Consider the following 20,240-nt stretch of genomic DNA (forward strand, 5'->3'; position numbering starts at 1 on the left):
CTAAAGATAAACCTTATCTACTTAATTTGAAAATCTCAGGGTAAGTGAGGAATGTGGGTTAAACCCTTGGTTTCTAGGTGTTGATGCTTAGGTTTTAACACACCATTCAAACACAAATTCTCCAATGTTTCTTCCATTTCTATGGTTCCTATATATTGAATTGAACATATAAAATGTTACCAAATATCATTAACCAATAGTACCTTAGGTGGAATATGGGATTGTGCTCTAGTGGAATCAAGTGTTTCTGCAATAGCCAGACTCAACTTGAAATCTGATGCTTTCCATTTAATGCCTCGAACCAACATCTTAGACCCTTTCTTGGTCTTGCTATTGGAGGATGCCATCACTCATTAGGGTTTCAGAAAATACAAAAAAATTCAACAATAACTTATAGAGATCACTTGGATACATAGAAATCGCTCTTAAAAATTCAAGGTGATAAGTGAATTCAATTTTTCCTTTTTTAACAAATTCAACTTTCCAATTGCCATAAATGAATGGTATATTTTCTTTGTTTATGACAAACTATCTTTCACTCAGCTTGAATTAATTGCTCAATAGGAACATTCATGACTTGTTGTCCACACAACAACTTAGTTACTCCCAACCTTACTTGGCAAGGTCTTGTAACCTAACCTAGCTCAGTAAGGTCTAGAATTTCCATAAATACTTGGTGATCCCTTTGCATCTTGAATGCTAATATGGATCTTTCTTTCTAGCTGACTGGAACTGATGTAAGATGTCTACTTTAGAATCTTAGTTCTAGTTATTCTTGTGGGAGATCAAGTAGAAGTATTTGAGTCACCCAATTCTTGAGCAACATTTTCTTTATTTCTTGAACATGCATTCTTAGAAGATTTTTAAATCCACTATTGTCTCATCTCCTTTCTGATGTTGTTATCCTTGGCCTTCTTTTCATCTTCAATTCTTCTAGTATTCATATAGTTCTTGGCAAGATGACCAAGTTCTGTACAAATGAAACATATTTTGGTAGAGTCTCTTGTCGTCATGTGATGTTTTACACAATTTATTCCAATGTTTCCAAATTCTCCACAGTAATGACATCTACACTATGTTTTGTAGACCCAACCAAATATAGCTTTTACAATATATTCTAGTGTATTCAATATCTTGGTTTTGCATTCAAAAGATTGGTGCCCATGTTTCTTACATTTATTACATTTTCTCTCAAATTTAGGTTTCTCTTTGCATTCATTGGCTCTATGACCATGCATATTGTAATTGTAGCATTTTCCATTGAATTTAGTTTTATCATTGCTCCAACATTTGTTTGATGTATGACCTAACTTACCATAGTGGCTACAAGTAGCTCTTTGATTCTTTTGAGCTCCTTACTTGGAAGATTGACCTTCTTCTATATATCAAATTCTTGCTTTTCTTTTCTATCTATATTGACTTTTCTCATTCAATTGGTTCATGTCTTCTTGATATTTCATCATCCTCTCATTAGTTTTCTTTTCAATGTTTAAATCATTCTACAATATTTCATTCTCTAATCTTAGATTCATGATTTCTTCATTTGTATTAGTAAGTTGATCAATAAAATCTGCCTATTGAAGGGATAGATGTTGAATTTCATTATATTTAACTTCTAACTCTTCTTTTTATCTTGTTTTTCTCTTCCATGATTTTACACAATCTTACTAACTAAATTTCTTGTTCTCTTTTTAGCTTTCTTACTTCTTCTTGAAGTGTACTATTCTTTTCTAATAGTTCTCTGATTGCTTCATTATCTTCATTTGAATTACTTTCTGAATGTATATCTTCAATTCTTTATTCAATGTAGATTTTTTCATTCATCTGTATTGCAAGATCTTTTCTTCTTTTTAGGGATTGAGAGAGTTGTTCCTTTTCTTTCTTAAGTTTCCCAATAGCCAATTCCAAATCTATATTTTCATTGTCAATAGCCTTATCAAGTTCGAATACCTCCATAGCCTATGATCTTTGCTGAAGCTATTAAACTTTTCCTCTAAGAACCACAAAGCTCTGATACCAATTGTTGGAAATACAAGATAGGCTAAGTTACTCAAAGGAGGGGGAGGGTGAATTAGTAACCAATAAAACTTAATCTTAATTCATCAATTAATACTTCATATGTATTTTGATCTAATTTCAAGCATGAAAAAATGAAAGCATCAAAATAGTCATAACACTTTGACACACAATATGGTGACCCAAAAACCTTCCATATAGAAAGTAAAACTAGGGTAGGGATGATACCCACAAGTTTTAATACTGTAGCAAAAAGTTGGCCTATTAAGGGTTACAATGATCACTTATGATGATCTACCCTATTAAGAGCAATAAGGACTGCTAGGTCAACCTTGCAAAAGGATTTACAAACATATAGTGAAGTATGTACTCGGTAAAGAGATTTACAAAAGACTATTAAGTCTACCATGTGAAAGGATTTAATGATTCCACCTATTAGGATGAACCAAAGGCTGATCTCTAATCTACAACAATGATTTGCTAAATGGGATTCCCTTTGACTATAATGATCACCTTGCTATGATAGATAAATCTTTGTTGCTCCTTATACTACATGTATCCTTGTACTTTTTACTTTGTACTTCTACTTGTTGTTTCTTGTTCTATTCTCCTTTCAATGTGATACAACACATAACATATATACCAGTCCAATTTATAATTCAACAAAGTTGGCTACAATACAAGTTTCACCAAAAATATGCAAAGTCAGCCCAACTGTAGGTACCGAGGTTCTAAAGACAATCTCAATAAGGTTCTAACACTTGGCAACCCTTGTCAATGCTTGGCATCATCATGCACTTGGTAGATGTAGAAGCTTGGTTCATACTGATCACCTCCAAGTAGTCTAAACTCGATCTACATTGGCAACTCGATGAACACTATAAAAATTATCATATAAACTAATTCACTTGGTTGAAACTACATAGCTTAGTAAACACTATCACTACAAGCTCGATATAAACTAAATCACTTGGTTTTCACTAAGAAACTTGGTAAACACTATGAAACTCAATTTACACTGATAATCACTAACCTGGTAGATACTACTCAATTCAAACTAGAAACTATTTCTTAAACTCGGTAGCTTCTATAGAACTTAGTAGAGTCTCAAATACTTGGTTAACATTGTTAATTGTACAATAAGCTTAGTAGCTACTAGCTATCAGAATAAGTGTATGTGTCACTAATAAACAAACTTGATTGAAGTGTCAACAAGAACAACAAGCAACTATTTCACACTTCTAAAGGTGTAGAATGAAGATGTTTTGAGTACCCTTTTTAGATTAAAGGCCAATTCAATCATGACATATCACATTTATGATCATTAGAGAAGTTTAACCCTTCATGTTATTCTTAATGGAGGATTTAATCAGCTTTCATAATCTACTAGGTACTTTTTGTGATTCATTCTTGGGTTTTTGTGTTCCCTATAGCACTGTCCCACCCTTGTGAGGTGAAGTGTGGTTTTTGAGCATTTCTTATTTAAGGTGGTTGTTGCCTTGTCATTTGAGAGTAACTTTGGTGCCTCTCTATATCCTTGCCCATCTTGAGGAAGTAGGCTAGCATGGTTATGACTTTAGCTCAGTTAGTGTTGGTTGAGTATGTTGATGGTTTTTAGAATTGTGAGTTCCCTAACGTATCTTGGGCTGATTTAGTGTAGAGGTTGAGATAGTCTCCCTCTCAGTCCTAATTCTCATTAATTTCTACCTCCATAACCTTATATCTTAAAGGATTGTCTTAGTCAAGTTTCTCATTAACAATTGACTTGAGGCTGGAGATTGAATTTAGTGGTAAGCTGGGTGTAGTATTCCTAGCATGGTGCTAGAGGGACATGATATCGTTGGACACATGTTACCATCTTATGAGTTGGTATGAAGTTATTACATGATTTTGTTCACTAATCAAATTTTTTGCAACCCTATGGAAAAGTGATTTCTTCTTTAGTTGGATTATATAACCCTAGTTCATAGTGATATTTGAGCTTGTTGTACCCTAGAGATTGAGTGCTCCTATGCTTGGTGGTTACTTGTGGAGGGTATCCTTTGGAGTGTGCATTTTTGTTAGTAAACTGTCATCATCTATGTTCAAAGGGTGATTTTATGTGGTTTTCAGGATGCTTATGTGTGGCATGATAGTATTCTTGGGAATTTGGGATGGTTATTCCCCATGATTCTAACTCTTGTTGATAGTGTGTAGTGTTTTGACCTTTTTTTTTGGTCACATGGTAGGTGGATGTTTTTTTGGGCACCTCTTGATGAGGTGGAGTGGGGTTTTCCTTACCTTGTATTGTTGACTTTATGGCTAGATGGGTTTTCTTGGCATGCAGGAAGTTCCTTGTTAGAGGACCTTATGTCTGTTCGACACCTATTCACTTGTGGTTGACCTATTTGGGGGTTGACATGATGGTTTGAGAATGTTAATGATGTAACACCCCAAACTTGCTTCCAAACCCCAAGCTTCCTTAGGGCTTCCTTAGGTCATTCACCTAACCCACTAGGGCTTCTACACACCCTATGCTTCCTAGGATCTTTCTCAAGAGATCCTATTCCTTTAGTTGGACGCACACCAACAAAGTAACATCATTGCTCACTAGCCTTCCCCAGGCCACCATCAACCCTTAAGTCCACCTAGACCTCCAAGGGTGCTAACTAGTCATCTATGGTTTCTTTGGACTCCTTCTAACATCCAAGATCCCTAACAATTCTAATTTAATGGGCACATTCAACCCACAAGGCTTCAAACACCAAAATGCTCCAAAAAGGCTACTAGGAATTAGCCATCCTAAATAGCTGGCAACAAGATTTCTTGGAAAACTTATTAACAACCCTAAAAAAAATTTATATTTATGGATACCCTTTTCAGAGTACCTCAAGATTCTATAATTTTCTAACCTCCAAACTGTTTGTACAACCAAAGTACAAAATTTGGCTAAAAATGAGGATTTCAAAGGCTTTATCATTGTTGTGATAGAAAACTACCTTATAAACCTTTCCAAGACCTCTCCTTTGGATTGGAGATAGGTTAGAACTTTTGCTTAATCATTGTGTGGCCAAATTGAGGCATTTGAACTCTCAATCCCCTCCATAGCTTGTTTTTCCAACTATGATCCCTAGCCAAGTTGCATTTGGCTTGCCTAGAGCATCACTTTAAAAGTGCTTTCTAATATTTTAAAGGGCCCTCCTTCTTGTTAAATAATGTACATGGACCTTAGTTCCAAATCCCAAAATATCAGAGGTTTCTAATGCTAGGAAGTGGCCCTAAGATCCCATTTTTCAAATGCAGCCCTATTCAGGACTACAAACTGTCTAAAACAAAAATGATTTTTTAAACCACAAAAAAATGATTGAAATGATCCAAAAAACTATACACAAAGATTTAAAACAAAATTTTAGAGCTTTTCACACAGAAATATCAGGCCATACAATCGACTTCTATTGAAAAATGCTTCAAATGCATAAAACCGGAAACAAAACCATGTGCAAAGTCCGTACAAATGCAAAATTCATCAAACCAACTTGTCCAACCTATAAAAATCCTTCCATTTGACCTCTTATAGGCTCCCTCATGTGCACTCAACAAATTTTGATGGTTATGGCCTTCCAACCAACCACTATGACAAAGTTGTCAAAATTGCAAGAAAAAGTTGCAATGTTGTCATGACAACATTGACAACTTTTGAGCAACTTTTCCTCTAGAGGGAATTAGAACTTCTAACTTGCTCCATGGACCACATAGGCATATTAAATGACATATATGAACTCCAAAAACCTATTCAACCCTTTAAAAGCCTATTTTAGTCACTTTCTCAAATTTTGGACCTAAATCACCTAGTGAGCAACTTTAGGCCTGTAGACCCATTTTGGATCCTTCTAGCTTAACCAACCTTACCTAAGGACTATTCTAGTCCTATTATTGCACTAGTGATTTGGATAGCATCACTACAAGCCAAAAATAAGGAAATAACTAGGTTTCAAACTTAGTTTTCCTAGGTGTTTTTGCACCATACTCCCCTCCAACAAAGAACTCAAGGTGGATCAATTTGCAAAAAATATAGAGGTATGCCAACCTTCTTGAACTTGTCTTAGAAAACCATGTAGCCTCTAAAATTGGTTTTTCCTTCCATTTGATGTGGTGTTCCATGTACACCTTGTGCCTTGTAGTCTTCTTTACCCTTGAATCTAGTAACTTCTTGTTGGATACAATTGTTCAAATTTTGTGTTGTCTTTGATGTCACACAAATGTCATATCAGTCATCAGATAGTATTTATCAAGCTAAGAAGGTTAGCAAGGCAAAGGATAGTGTCTATCAAGCTTATAAGGTCAGCAAGGCAAAGGAAAGTGTCTACCGAGCTCAAAAGGTCAGCAAGGCAAAGGAAAGTGTCTACCAAGCTCAAAAGGTCAACAAGGAAAAAGATAATGTTTATCAAGCTCAGATGGTCAACGAGGCAAAAGGACAAAATCTACCGAGCTCACTCAGTCATCAAAGGAAATATTGCAGAAACAATTCTTACCGAGCTCACTTGGTCATTAAAGGGAATGTGGCAGAAGCAATTCTTACCAAGCTCTCATGAAGGAATTCAGTTCTTACCAAGTAAACTCAACAGCCAAAGGATTTTATAGATATTGCAATATTAACTGAGTCAAGAAGGTTCACTCAAGAAATTTCTAGAAGTAATATTTACTGAGCAGGGTCAGCCAGTAAAGGATTTCATTTTTTTATGAAATAATGATTATTTGTTTAGAGTAATATCCGTAGCTGAATGATGTATGGTTTATTGGTAAATGTACCATGTAAATGGGCTGAATTGAAAATCTAAATGGTATAAGTAAGAGGTCAAGTTGTGAATTCTAAGTGTGTGGAAGTGTGTGGAATTAATGTGATATGAAGATTGATTATTGTGGAAGCAAATTTGAAGGATGATCAAAGATCATTGAGGAGCAACAGAGCCATATTTGATCAAGGAGGATCTAATGATGTTGAACAAAGATTTGGAGCTAGCAAATTTATTTTCATCTTGTTCAAGTCAATTCATTGCTTCTTTCTAACCATTGTAGTAGTGAATTCAAATCTCTTTACAGAGTTGGTTTGACAACCATTTTGTAAATCCTCTAACAAGGTGGCAATTTAGTTGAATTATTCTAAAGACCTCTAGCAAGGCCACTCCTAATAGGGTGATTAAATCCTCTAATAGGGTTACACCTAATAGTGTGTATTGTAACCTTTAACAGGGTTGGCTCCTAATAGGGCTCACTTTAGAAGAGTGAAAAATTGGTGACTAGTTACTTGGTGGTTTTTCCAATATTGGCTTTCCACGTTAAATCTAGTGTCTCTTGTGTTCATTTTTGTTTTCAGTTACATGCATGAATGCTTGAAGATAAGTAATAGTTTAATTTACCAAGTTACAATTTTTTTTTACCAAGTATCAGTAGTAACTAGATCTTTAAGACATCTAAGGGATATGTGGATTAATTTTTGTTAGTAACTGATTCACCCCCCCTCTCAGTTACTCTAACTTTAATTCCAACAATTGGTATCAAAGCTTTTGGTGCTTACAGGAAAAGATTTCAAGGATCTAAGCTAAAGATTAGGATGTCTTACAAAAGAGAAATTCCAAGACTTAACAGGGACAACTTTTCAACATGGCAAGGATTGATGAGGCTTCATCTGGCTTCTATTAGTGATACAGGGCTAAAGTACCTTGATGAAAAATATGAAGAAACTTCTGGTACATTATCTATCAATAATATTGTTGAAAAGAAGAATCATAACAACATGATGATAGATATAGCATCTGCTCTGAGTTATGAAGAATTTGATGACATCAAGGATTGTAAAACTACCTTTGAAATGTGGAACAAGCTAAAAGATATCTATGGAGGAGATGATAATGTAAGAAGAGCCAAAGAAAAAAGTTTGAGAGGACAGTTTGATCAAATGAGGATGAGAGAGGATCAAAATATTGCAAATTATGTTGAAAGAGTTAAACCATGTGTTAGTGCAATCAAAGCATCTGGAGGAGACATCAATGAGGAGACAATTATAAGTAAAGTTCTTAGAACTCTACTTCCCATTTATGCAATCAGAGTCCCTATAATTCAAGAAAGAAGATGTGAGACAAATCATAAAATAAATTTAGAGGCCATATTTGGAAGATTGACTGCATTTGAGCTAGACAACTATGACAATTATGTTCTAGCTACAAAGAATGTTGAATCAGCACTTGAAGCCAAGCTTTCACTCAAAGAAAAAGGGAAAAAGATGAAGGATCCACAATTATATAGTAATGAAGAATCAAAAAAAAATTTAGAAAGTGATCTTGAAGTGGTTGAAGCTCTACTAGCAAGAAAATATTCAAGAGACAAAGGGAAATACAAAGGTAATGTTCCTCTAATCTACTTTTCTTGTGAAGAAATTGGACATATTGCAGCTAGGTGCCCAAATAAGCAGAACAAAGATGAGAAGAAAGGTCACAAGTACAATGACAAGAAAGACTTCAAATCATTCAAGGACAAAGGTAAGAAAACATGTTTTATGGCTAAAGATTCTAATGATTCTAATGATGAAGAAGAAGATGAAATTGTCTACATTGTTGTGAAAGATGAGTCTGATAATGATGAGGAAATGGCACTTATTTCTCATATGAGAAAAAATGATACATGGATCATAGACAGTGGTTGTTCTCATCACATGACTAGTGATAAAACTAAGTTTGAATACTTTGAAGACTATGATGGTGGCAGTGTAAGATTTGGTAACAATGAACCTTGTTGTATAAGAGAAAAAGGAAGAATCTCACTAACCAAGGAACTTGTATGTGATAATGTATATTGGGTAGAAGGACTAAAGAATAATTTTTTGAGTGTGGTAGAACTACTCAATAATGGATTCAAAGTAGAATTTATGCATGGAAAAGCAAGATTTTTGGATGGCAAAGGAAAGCTGATTGGATCAGGCACTCAAACAAAAGGTAACTTATTTTTTCTTGAACTTGGTGAATGTTCATGTTTCATTGCTCAAATTGAAGAAAGTTGGTTATGGCATAGGAGGTTATGTCATGTAAATTTTGACAACTTAATAAATATTAGTAAATTTAGGAAAGTAAGATGTATTCCTAACATAAAGAAACCTAAGGTTGGTCTATGCAAGAATTGTCAAATTGGTAAAATGGGAAAGACTAGTTTTAAAAGCAATAACTTTTAGACTGAAGAAGTTCTAGAAATTGTGCATACTAATTTGTGTGGACCTATTAGCATTAAAAGTTATACGGGTGAAAAATTATTTATTCTATTTTTTGATGATTATTCAAGAATGATGATAGTCATGTACCTCAGTGAGAAATCAAAAGCATTTGAAAAGTTCAAATGGTATTTGGCTAGAGTAGAAAAGGAAATAGGAAAAAGACCGAAATGTTTAAGATCTGACAAAGGTGGTGAATTCATTTCACATGAGTTCAATAACTTTTGCATTGAAAGGGGAATCAAAAGATAGGTTTTAGCACCTAGAACTCTAGAACAAAATGGAATAGCAGAAAGAAGGAACAGATCTATCATGGATTGTGCAAGAACTTTAATGATTGAAAAAGGCATTGGTATCAAATAATGGAAGGAAGCTATTAGCACTGTAGTTCATACCTTGAACTGAGTACAACTAAAAAAGAACTCATTCAAAACACCCTATGAGTGGTGGTATGGCTACAAACCCAATCTAAGTTATCTAAAAGTGTTTGGAAGCAAATGTTACATTTTGAAAGAATCTAGAAAAGGTAAATTTCATGTAAAAAGTGATGAAGGAATATTTTTGGGATACTCTTGGAAAAGTAAAGCATATAGATGTTTGAACTTATCTACTCACAAAGTCATAGAAAGTGCACATGTGAAAGTTGATGAGTTTGTAGAAAGAACAAAAGAAGACAAAAAAAAAGAACCTATAGACTATAGAAGATTTATTTACATTGAACCTAATACAATGCCAAGTATACCTATTAATCAAGCATTTTCAACTCTAGAGTCTTCATTAACTGAGTCACAAGAAGTTCAAACCAATTCAGTACCTACCAAGCTGCAAGAACCCAAGTTGCAAATAGAAGCTATTGAGTTAGCATCTACCAAGCTCGAGCAACCAGAATCAGAACCAAAAGTTGAAACACGGAAGGATAATAGTGCAAGTCATTCAAATGGAAAGGAGCCTATGTTAGCCAGGTATGTCAAAAGGCATCATGCACCAGATTGGATCATTGGAGATAAATTAGAAGGAATAATGACAAGAAGTAAGTTGAAAGACACTTATTTACTTGTTGATTTTGAACCTAGAAATGTCAAAGATGCATTAGACAATGAAAGTTGGATTGAAGCTATGAATGAAGAGATAGAACAAATAAAGAAAAATAAAACATGGACTCTTGTACCTATACCCAAAGACAAAAATGTGATTGGAACAAAGTGGGTATTTAGAAACGAACTAAATGAAGATGGTAAGGTATTAAGGAACAAAGCTAGACTAGTATGCAAAGCATACTCTCAAGAAGAAGGTGTAGACTATGGAGAAACTTTTTCTCTTGTTACAAGATTAGAAGGTGTCAGAACCTTACTTGTATATGCTACATTCAAAGGATTCAAAGTTTATTAGATGGATGTTAAGTCAACATTTATCAATGGCATATTGGATGAAGAGGTTTACATTGAATAGCCTAAAGGTTTTTTTGATGTAGACAAGAAAGACATGGTCTACAAATTGCATAAAGCATTATATGGTCTGAAACAAGCCCATAGAGCATGGTATGAAAGATTGCATAACTATCTTATTCAGATTGGTTTTCAAAGAACTAATGACAAGAATAGTTTGTATCTAAAGGAAGGACTAGATAATAAGATTGTTTTGGTAGAAATATTTGTAGACGATACTTTGTTCATAGGAAATGATGATCTTTGCAAAAAAAAATTAGAACAAATGAACAAGGAATTTGAAATGTAAATGTTTGGCAAAATCAAATTCTTTGTTGGTCTTCAAATTTAAAAAAGTAATAATGGCATCTACATCACTCAATCTAAATACATCAAGGAGATACTGAAAAATTTTGGTTTGGAAGACTACAAACTAGCTGGGACTCCTATGTGTACTTGATTAAAATTGACCAAGGATGATGAATCAAAGGAAGAGGATCAGACATTGTATAGATCCATGATTGGAAAGTTACAATATGTAGTACATAAAGTTGCAATATGTAGTACACACAAGACCAAACACTACCCTTGTAGTAGGAATTGTAGAAAGATTCTTAGCAAAACCAAAAGAAAATCACATGATGGTAATCAAAAGGATTATGAGATACTTAAAAGGAACTAAAGAATATGGATTATGGTATAAACTTGGAAGAAAACTGGATTTAAAGGTGTTCACTAATGTAGATTGGGTAGGAAATATTGATGATAGAAAGAGCACAAGTGGAGGAGCTTTCTTTCTTAGAAAATGGTTGGTTTCTTAGACAAGCAAAAAGTAGAATTGTACATCTCAATCCACAGCAGAGGCTGAATATGTTGCAGTAGCAGTAAATTGCTCAAACATTGTGTGGTTTAAACAATTATTGGAAGGTATGAAGAAAGAAATCAAAGAACCTATTGTTATGTTTTATTATAACACAAGTGCAATTAACATCTTCAATAATCCAGTGATCCATTAAAAAGTAAAGCATATTGCCATAAAGTATCACTTTTTAGAGAATTGGTGCAAGAAAAGGAAATAAGATTGGAATATGTCCATACAAAAGAACAAATTGTTGACATATTCACAAAGCCTTTACCTAAGAATGCATTCTTGTATCTAAGAGGTAAGTTAGGGGTCATTCCCCTATCTAAAGCTCACTAAAATACAATTCTAGTGATGCATCAACAAAAATAAAATTGAAGATCTATCAGTTGATGCAACAAATCATTGAAGACATTACATATGAATCAATACATCAGGTACAATGCTATTCAATTGTTCTAAGTTGTCTTTGGCATGTGTTGTCAAAGAGGGAGAGTATACTATCATATCTTTTTGAAATTAGCAAAATAATAAGAGTTTGTGTAAGAGGGAGAAATTATTATGAAAGAGGGAGTTTGCTATAGAAAGTGAAGTATTTTGTTAGTAAAAGACTTGTTTTCAAATTTCATTCTACTATGATATGTTGTGTTGCCATCAATGACAAAGAGGGAGATTTTTTGATACAATTGTTCAAGTTGTGTGTTGTCTTTGATGTCACAAAAATGTCATATCAGTCATCAGATAGTGTCTACCAAGCTCAGAAGGTCAGCAAGGCAAAGGATAGTGTCTACCGAGCTTAGAAGTTCAGCAAGGAAAAGGACAGTGTCTACCAAGATCAAAAGGTTAGCAAGGCAATGGACAATGTCTACCAAGCTTAGAAGGTCAACAAGGCAAAAGATAGTGTTTACCAAGATTAGATGGTTAGTGAGGCAAAAGGACAAAATCTACCGAGCTCACTCAATCATCAAAGGAAATGTGGTAGAAATAGTTCTTACCGAGCTCACTCGATCATCAAAGGGAATGTGGTAGAAGCAGTTCTTACTGAGTTCTCATGAAGGAATTTAGATCTTACCAAGTAATCTCGAAAGCCAAAGGATTTTACAGATATTGAAATATTAACCGAGTCAAGAAAGTTACAAAGGATTTTATAGATATTGCAATATTAACTGAGTCAAGAAGGTTAACTCAAGAAATTTTTGGAAGCAGTATTTACCAAGCAGGGTCAGCCACTAAAGGATTTCATTATTTTATGAAATAATGCTTATTTGTTTAGAGTAATATCTTTAGCCAATTGATGTATGGTTTATTAGTAAATATAACATGTAAATGGGATGACTTGACAACCTAAATGGTATAAGTAAGAGGTCAAGTTACAAATTCTAAGTGTGTGGAAGTGTGTGGAATTAATGTGATATGAAGACTGATTATTGTGGAAGTGAATTTGAAGGATGATCAGAGATCATTGAGGAGTAGCAGAGCCATATTTGATCAAGGAGGATCTAATGATGCTGAATAGAGACCTGTAGCTAGCAAATTCAGTTGCATCTTGTTCAAGTCAGTTCATTGGTTCTTTCTAACCATTGTAGCAGTGAATTCAAATCTCTTAATAGAGTTGGTTTAACAACCATTTTGTAAATCCTCTAACAAGGTGATAGTTTAGTTGAATTTTTCTAAAGACCTCTAGCAAGGCCACTCCTAACATGGTGATTAAATCCTCTAACAAGGTCACACCTGATAGTGTGTATTGTAACCTTTAACAGGGTTGGCTCTTAATAAGGCTCACTTCAGAAGAGTGAAAAATTGGTGACTAGTTACTTGGTGGTTTTTTCCATATTGGGTTTCCATGTTAAATCTGGTGTCTCTTGTGTTCTTTTTTATTTTTAGTTACATGAATGAATTATTGAAGATAAGTATTAGTCTAATTTACCAAGTTACAACATTTGTTTAATGAGTATCAACAGTAACTAAATCTTTAAGAAATCTAAGGGATTTGTGGATTAATTTTTGTTAGTAACCAATTCACCCCCTCTCTCAGTTACTCTATCTTGAATTCCAACACTTCTTTGCCTCAAGCTTGGTTACCTTAGGTGCTGCTATAGGTCCAATGTCTTCTTAGATACCTAGACTAATCTTAGGTAAGGTACCTTTGAACTCCACTAAGTCTTGCACATTGAATATAGGGGATATGCCTAGATCACTTGGTATCTCTATCTTATATGCATTTTCACCATTTTTGGCCAATACCTTGCAAAATCCTACTCTTCTCATCTGTAGCTTAGTAGGGATACCCTTTTGTAACCTTTCCTTGTTCAAATGAACCATCACATAGTCTCCAACATGAAATTGAACATCTCTTCTTGTTGCATCAACTTTGGCCTTGTGTTTCATGGTGTTTTCTTGTATTGTGTGCCTAACTTGTTCTTGAATCTCCTTCATGGTTTGAACAAAGTCTTTAGCCTGTCCACTCCTTTGATCCATCTCACTAAGATTCCTAAGCTGACATACACCTCTTAGGTGCATTCCATAAACAACTTCAAAAAGACTCTTACTAGTAGTCCTATTCTTGCTATCATTATAGGCATACTTTGCTTGTGAGATAACAACACCCCAAGTCTTCCTATATTCCTTGGTTAGGCACCTTAATAGGTTACCTATGGTCCTATTAACCATTTCAGTTTGCCCATCTATTTGTGGATGGTAAGCTAAACCAAAAGCCATGTTAGTACCAAGCTTCTTCCACAAAGTTTTCCAAAAGTGTCCCATAAACTTCACATCCTTGTCAGACACTATGCTTAATCAAAGGCCATGAATCCTCACAACCTCCTTGAAAAAAAAAAGAGCTATAAGACTTGAATCATTAGTTGTCCTACATGGTATGAAATGTGCCATCTTACTGAATCTATCAATAACAACATAAATTTTATCATACTCTTGCTTAGTTTTACACAAACCAACAATGAAATCCATACATACACAATCTCATGGTCTACTAGGAATTGCTAAGGGCTGGTAAAGACCTGCATTATTCATTCCACCCTTGGCTTTCATGCTTAGCAAAAATTGCTCCACATACTTAGTAACATCTCTTACCAACTTTGGCCAATGGTAGAATCTCTATACAAGCTCTATTGTCTTGTTGACACCAAAATGTCCACTCATGTTGCCATTGTGCTTCTCTTGGATTAGGTTCTCCCTCATTGAACCCATTGGAACACATAACTGATTACCCTTGAAAAGTAGTCCATTTTGCAATGTGAATTCTGTTAATTTTCTATGGAAGTGATTCTCAAAATCCTTACATACCTTGTATGCATTAGCAAAGTTATTGTCTTCCTTTTAGAGGTCATTAAAACACTCTATTCCAATGCTTTGGAGCTAAATCTATTAAATAGTCAAGACTCTTCTACTTAAGGCATCAAAAACCTTATTCAATTGCCCCTTTTTATGCTTTATGGTGAAGTTAAAAGCTTGCAAATACTCCATCCATTTCAAATGCATGTTACTTAGCTTCTCTTGTGTATTAATATAACTAAGGGCTTGGTTATCAGTAAAAACAACAAACTCTTTAGGCAGCAAATAGTGTCTCCACTTCCTAAGACACTAGACTAAGGCATACAATTCTAGATCATAGGATGAGAATTTCTTCTTGCCTTCATTTAGCTTCTCACTATAGAAGGCAACTGGTCTACCTTCTTGAGTCAACACCCCACCCATTGCTAGGCCACTTGCATCACACTCTAAGGTGAACAACTTTTCAAAGCTAGGCAATTTTAGGATGGGTTGAGTAGCTACTTTTTTTTCAACATATCAAATGACTTTTTAGCCTCTAAAGTCCACCTAAACTTGGACTTGACTCCCCCCTTTATGGTATCAAGAAATGGTGGGCAAATACCACTAAAGTTCCTAATGAACTTCCTATAAAATTGAGACAATACATGGAAGCTTCTTACCTTGGTGGCTGTAGTAGGTGTTGGCCAACTCAAGATAGCATCAACTTTCTCTTTATCCATCTTCAAAGAACCTTTGGATACAACAAAACCCAAATACACCAGCTCTTGTTTGAAAAATTCACATTTCTCCAAATTAATAGCCAACTTCTATTCATGAAGCCTCTTTAAGACTACTTCCACATGCTTGAAATGGTCCTCCTTTGTCTTACTATAGATGAGAATATCATCTAAGTACACCACCACAAATCTACCCATGAAATCTTTGAGCACTTCATTCATGAGTCTCATGAATGTGCTAGGAGCATTGGAAAGACCAAATGGCATTACAAGCCACTCATAAAGACCATCATTTTTCTTAAATGTTGTTTTCCATTCATCTCCCTCCTTTATCATAATTTTCTAATACACACTTTTCAAGTCCAACTTTGTGAAGTACATAGTACCACCTAGACAATCCATTAGGTCTTCAATCAGGGGTATGGGAAACCTATACCTGATTGTGATCCATTTTATTTCTTTTGAATTAGTGAAAAGCCTCCATTTTCCTCCCTTCTTGGGTGCCAAAACCATAGGAACCACATATGGGCTTATGCTCTTTTAAATTAGGCCTTGATCCAACAACTCTTGAATTTGTCTTGCAACTTCCAAATTCTGATCTGGGTTGAGTTTGTAGGCTACCTTATTAGGTAGAGAGGCACTAGGAACAAATTCAATTTGATGGCTAATGACTCTCCTTGGAGGAAAAGTAGATGGTGTACCATCACTCACAATTTTCTTGTACTTATCAAGCAAAGTTTGCACTTCAAAAGGCAAAGGTTTTTTGACTGATTTTTCTTCATTTTCAGACTTTAGTATGATAGCAAAACCTTGATTTTACACTTGTTTAAGTTCCCTTAAGAACTCCTTCTCACCACACAACAACACTTTAGGAACCTTTTCTTGTGTTCCCTCTTCTTCTAGTAAAGACTAAAATTTGAAAGTCTTACCTCCTTTCTTGAATGAAATGGAGTTTTCTCTACCATCATACTTCATCTCTCTATAAAATTGTCATGGTCTACCAAGAAAAAGATGACATGCATCCATGGGAAATAATTCACACAACTTGTCCTTGTAGCCAGCTATGGATAGTTCCACCCAAGCTTGCTCATTCACAAAGATACTTTGTCCTTTATTTAACCAAGTGACCTTGTAGGGATTCTCATGAGGTATCCTTGTCAATTTTAGTTTAGTAATAGCCTCTTTAGAGATGACATTATCAGTGGATCCTATGTCTACCACTGCCTTGCAAACTTTCCCTAAGATCTTGCACTTGATCCTAAATAGAGCTCTTTTATGCCTAGGCTCATCAAGAGCTGGTTGCTTGATTAACACCCTCCTAAACATGAGGTTCTCACCTTTTTTAGACTCAATATGGTCTATATCAGCATCCTTGCAACTTGTATTATCTTCTTGTGCATATGCTAGCCTTTTATCTTGGCTTGAGGAAGAGGGTTTGTCTGGGCACCTATAGGCAAGATGGCCTAGTTGACCACAATTGTAACACTTCATTCTTGCAAAGTAAGAGCTGCTCCTACCTCCTCTACCCCTACTTGATCCTCCTTGATTGCCTCTCCCTCTATTATAAACACCTCTTGAAGAGTGATCACTAGTTTGCTCCATGGGTTTGCTTTCTCCTTGGCTCTTTTGATCACTACCTTTGCCTTGGTAGCCTCCTCTTTGATTTTTTTGATTTCTTCCTTTGCCTCTATAATTGAAGTTAGAATCTCCTTTCCTCTTGTTCTTTTCTTCTACCTTCAAAGCTAGCTGATGACATCTTTGGATAGTGGTAGGGGCCCATAAGCTAAGCTCCTCTTGAATGTTCCACTTCAAGCCACCAAGATACCTTGCCACCTTGAGTGACTCCTCTTCTTGCCTCTTGGATCTCAAATACAACCTCTAAAAATTTTTAGTATAGGAGGTCACATCAAGATCTTTTTGCTTTATTCCTTGCCTTTTTTTATGGAGTTGGATCTCAAAGTCTTTGGGTAGGAAGTTCTCCTTGATTTTGTTTGCCATAGCACTCCAATTTGTAATTGGATTCTTGCCCATGCTGACTCTTTCATCTTATAAATAATTCCAGCATGTTAAGGCTAAGGCTCTAAGCCTTGACTTAGCCACCTTAACCTTCCGTGCCTCTGAGATACCCTCACACTCAAAGTGGTTCTCCATACCCTCTAACCAATCCATAATGACATCAATATCCATCTTACCACTAAAAAGTGGAACTCCTTTCAAGGATTTACCTCCCAAGGCTTTGATTGCCTTCAAGAAAGGTTCTTCTTGAAAGATAGGATCAGGTTTAGGTATGATGTCTTCCACTGCTACCTTCTTACCCTTCCCATCTTCTTCTTCTTCCCTTTTCCTGGTTTCCTCTGCAACTACATCCAGTTTTTGCTTCACCTCATCTAGTGCTTCTTCAAGAATCCAATTTATTTCCTTTTGTTCATTAACCTCTTTGGCTAATTGAACATTAGTCACCATCATGGATTCACCTACTAATTTTGTAGCTTTAGACGTCCACTACTTTTTCCCAAATCTTTAACTCGCTCTGGTACCACTCTGATGTAACTCCCCAACCTTGCTTCCAAACCCCAAGCTTTATCAAGGCTTCCTTAGGTCATTCACCTAACCCACTAGGGCTTCTACACACCCTATGCTTCCTAGGATATTGCTCAAGAGATCATATTCCTTCAGTTGGAGGCACACCAACAAAGTAACATCATTGCTCACTAGCCTTCCCTAGTCCACCATCAACCCTCAAGTCCACCTAGACCTCCAAGGGTGCTAACTAGTCATCTATGGTTTCTTTGGACTCCTTCTAACATCAAATATCCAAAACAATTCTGATTTAATGGGCACATTCAACCCATAAGGATTCAAACACCAAAATGCTCCAAAAAGGCTACTATGAATTAGCCCTCCTAAATAGTTGGCAACAAGATTTCTTGGAAAAATTCTTAAGAAACCTGCCAAAATTTTTTATTTATGGATATCCTTTTCACAGTACCTCAAGATTTTTTAATTTTCCAACCTCCAAACTATCTGTACAACCAAAGTACAAAATTTGGCTAAAAATGAAGATTTCAAAAGCTTTATTGTTGTTGTGATAGAAAACCACCTTAGAAATCTTTCCAAGACCTCTTCTTTGGACTGGAGCACGATTAGACCTTCTCCTTAATTTTTGTGTGGCTAGATTGAGGCATTTGAACTCTTAATCCCCTCCATAGCTTGTTTTTCTAACTATGATCCCTAGCCAAGTTGCATTTGGCTTGCCTAGGGAATCAATTTAAAAGTTCTTGCTATTGTTTTCAAGGGCCCTCCTTCTTGGTACATAATGTACATGGACCTTAGTTCCAAATCCCAAAATACTAGAGGTTTCTAATGGTTGGAAGTGGCCCTAAGACCCCATTTTCCAAATGCAGCACTGTTCAGGACAACAAATTGTCTAAAACAAAAATGATTTTTTAAACCACAAAAAAATGATTGAAATGATCAAAAAAATTATACAAAAATATTTAAATCAAAATTTTAGATCTTTTTCCACAGAAATATTAGGCCATAGAATCCACTTCTATTGAAAAATGCTTCAAATGCATAAAACCGCCAACAAAACCATGTGCAAAGTATGTACAAATGCAAAATTCATCAAACCAACTTGTCCAACCTGTAAAAATCCTTCAATTTGACCTCTTATAGGCTCCCTCACATGTACTCAACCAATTTTTATGGTTATGGCATTCCAACCAACCAATATGACAAAGTTGTCAAAATTGCAAGAAAAAGTTGCAATGTTGTCATGACAACATTGACAACTTTTGAGAAACTTTTGCTCTAGAGGGAATTTGACCCTCTAACTTTCTCCAAGGACAACATAGACATATTAAATGACATATATGAACTCCAAAATCCTATTCAACCAGTTAAAAGCCTATTTTAGTCACTTTCTCACATTTTGGACATAATCACCTAGTGAGCAACTTTAGGCTTGTAGACCCATTTTGGATTCTTCTAGCTTAACCAACCTTACCTAAGGAACAATATAGTCCTATTATTGCACTGGTGATGTGGCTAGCATCACTACAAGAAAAAAAAAAGGGAATACCTAGTTTTCAAACTTAACCTGCCTAGGTGCTCCTACACCAATTAGAGTTATTTGGTTAAACTTGTGAAGGAGTTAGTGAGTCATCCCTATTGCTTAGTTTTGATTTTTATTTTGGCGTGTTTTGGTTTCTATTCTCAGACTGCAAGCTTCTAGGTGTAGGCCTAGTCTTTGTGGGGGATGATGTAGTGCCTCTTCCATTTGAATTCTATTATTCATCGTAATGGATAAAACCTTGCTGATCTCTCCATGAGAAGGGATTGTGTTTGGGACCATGAATGGTCTACACCCTTGAGGTGATTGGATTTATGTTACTATATAAGTTGCTTTGATTAGGCTTATGGCTGATTTATGAGATTATGATGTGTTAGATAGTTCACTGAATTTTTTGCTAGTGGTTACCAGGATTGATGTGGTATCATGATATTGGTCTGTGATTACCCTGAAATGTGTCCAAAGATTTCATTGTGTACTATTACCATGCTACATTGGACTATGTCATTGTAGTAGTGGTTAGTCATGTATATGACTACATGTTTGCTTATGTGTTTTAAGTTCCCTTTTAATTTTGTTTAAATAACCATTATTAAATGCTTAAATAATTAGAAATGGA

This window comes from Cupressus sempervirens, chromosome 6, assembly GCF_028749045.1.
Source record: "Cupressus sempervirens isolate cs-2001-9-10 chromosome 6, ASM2874904v1, whole genome shotgun sequence".
In the NCBI taxonomy this organism is placed as follows: Eukaryota; Viridiplantae; Streptophyta; class Pinopsida; order Cupressales; family Cupressaceae; genus Cupressus; species Cupressus sempervirens.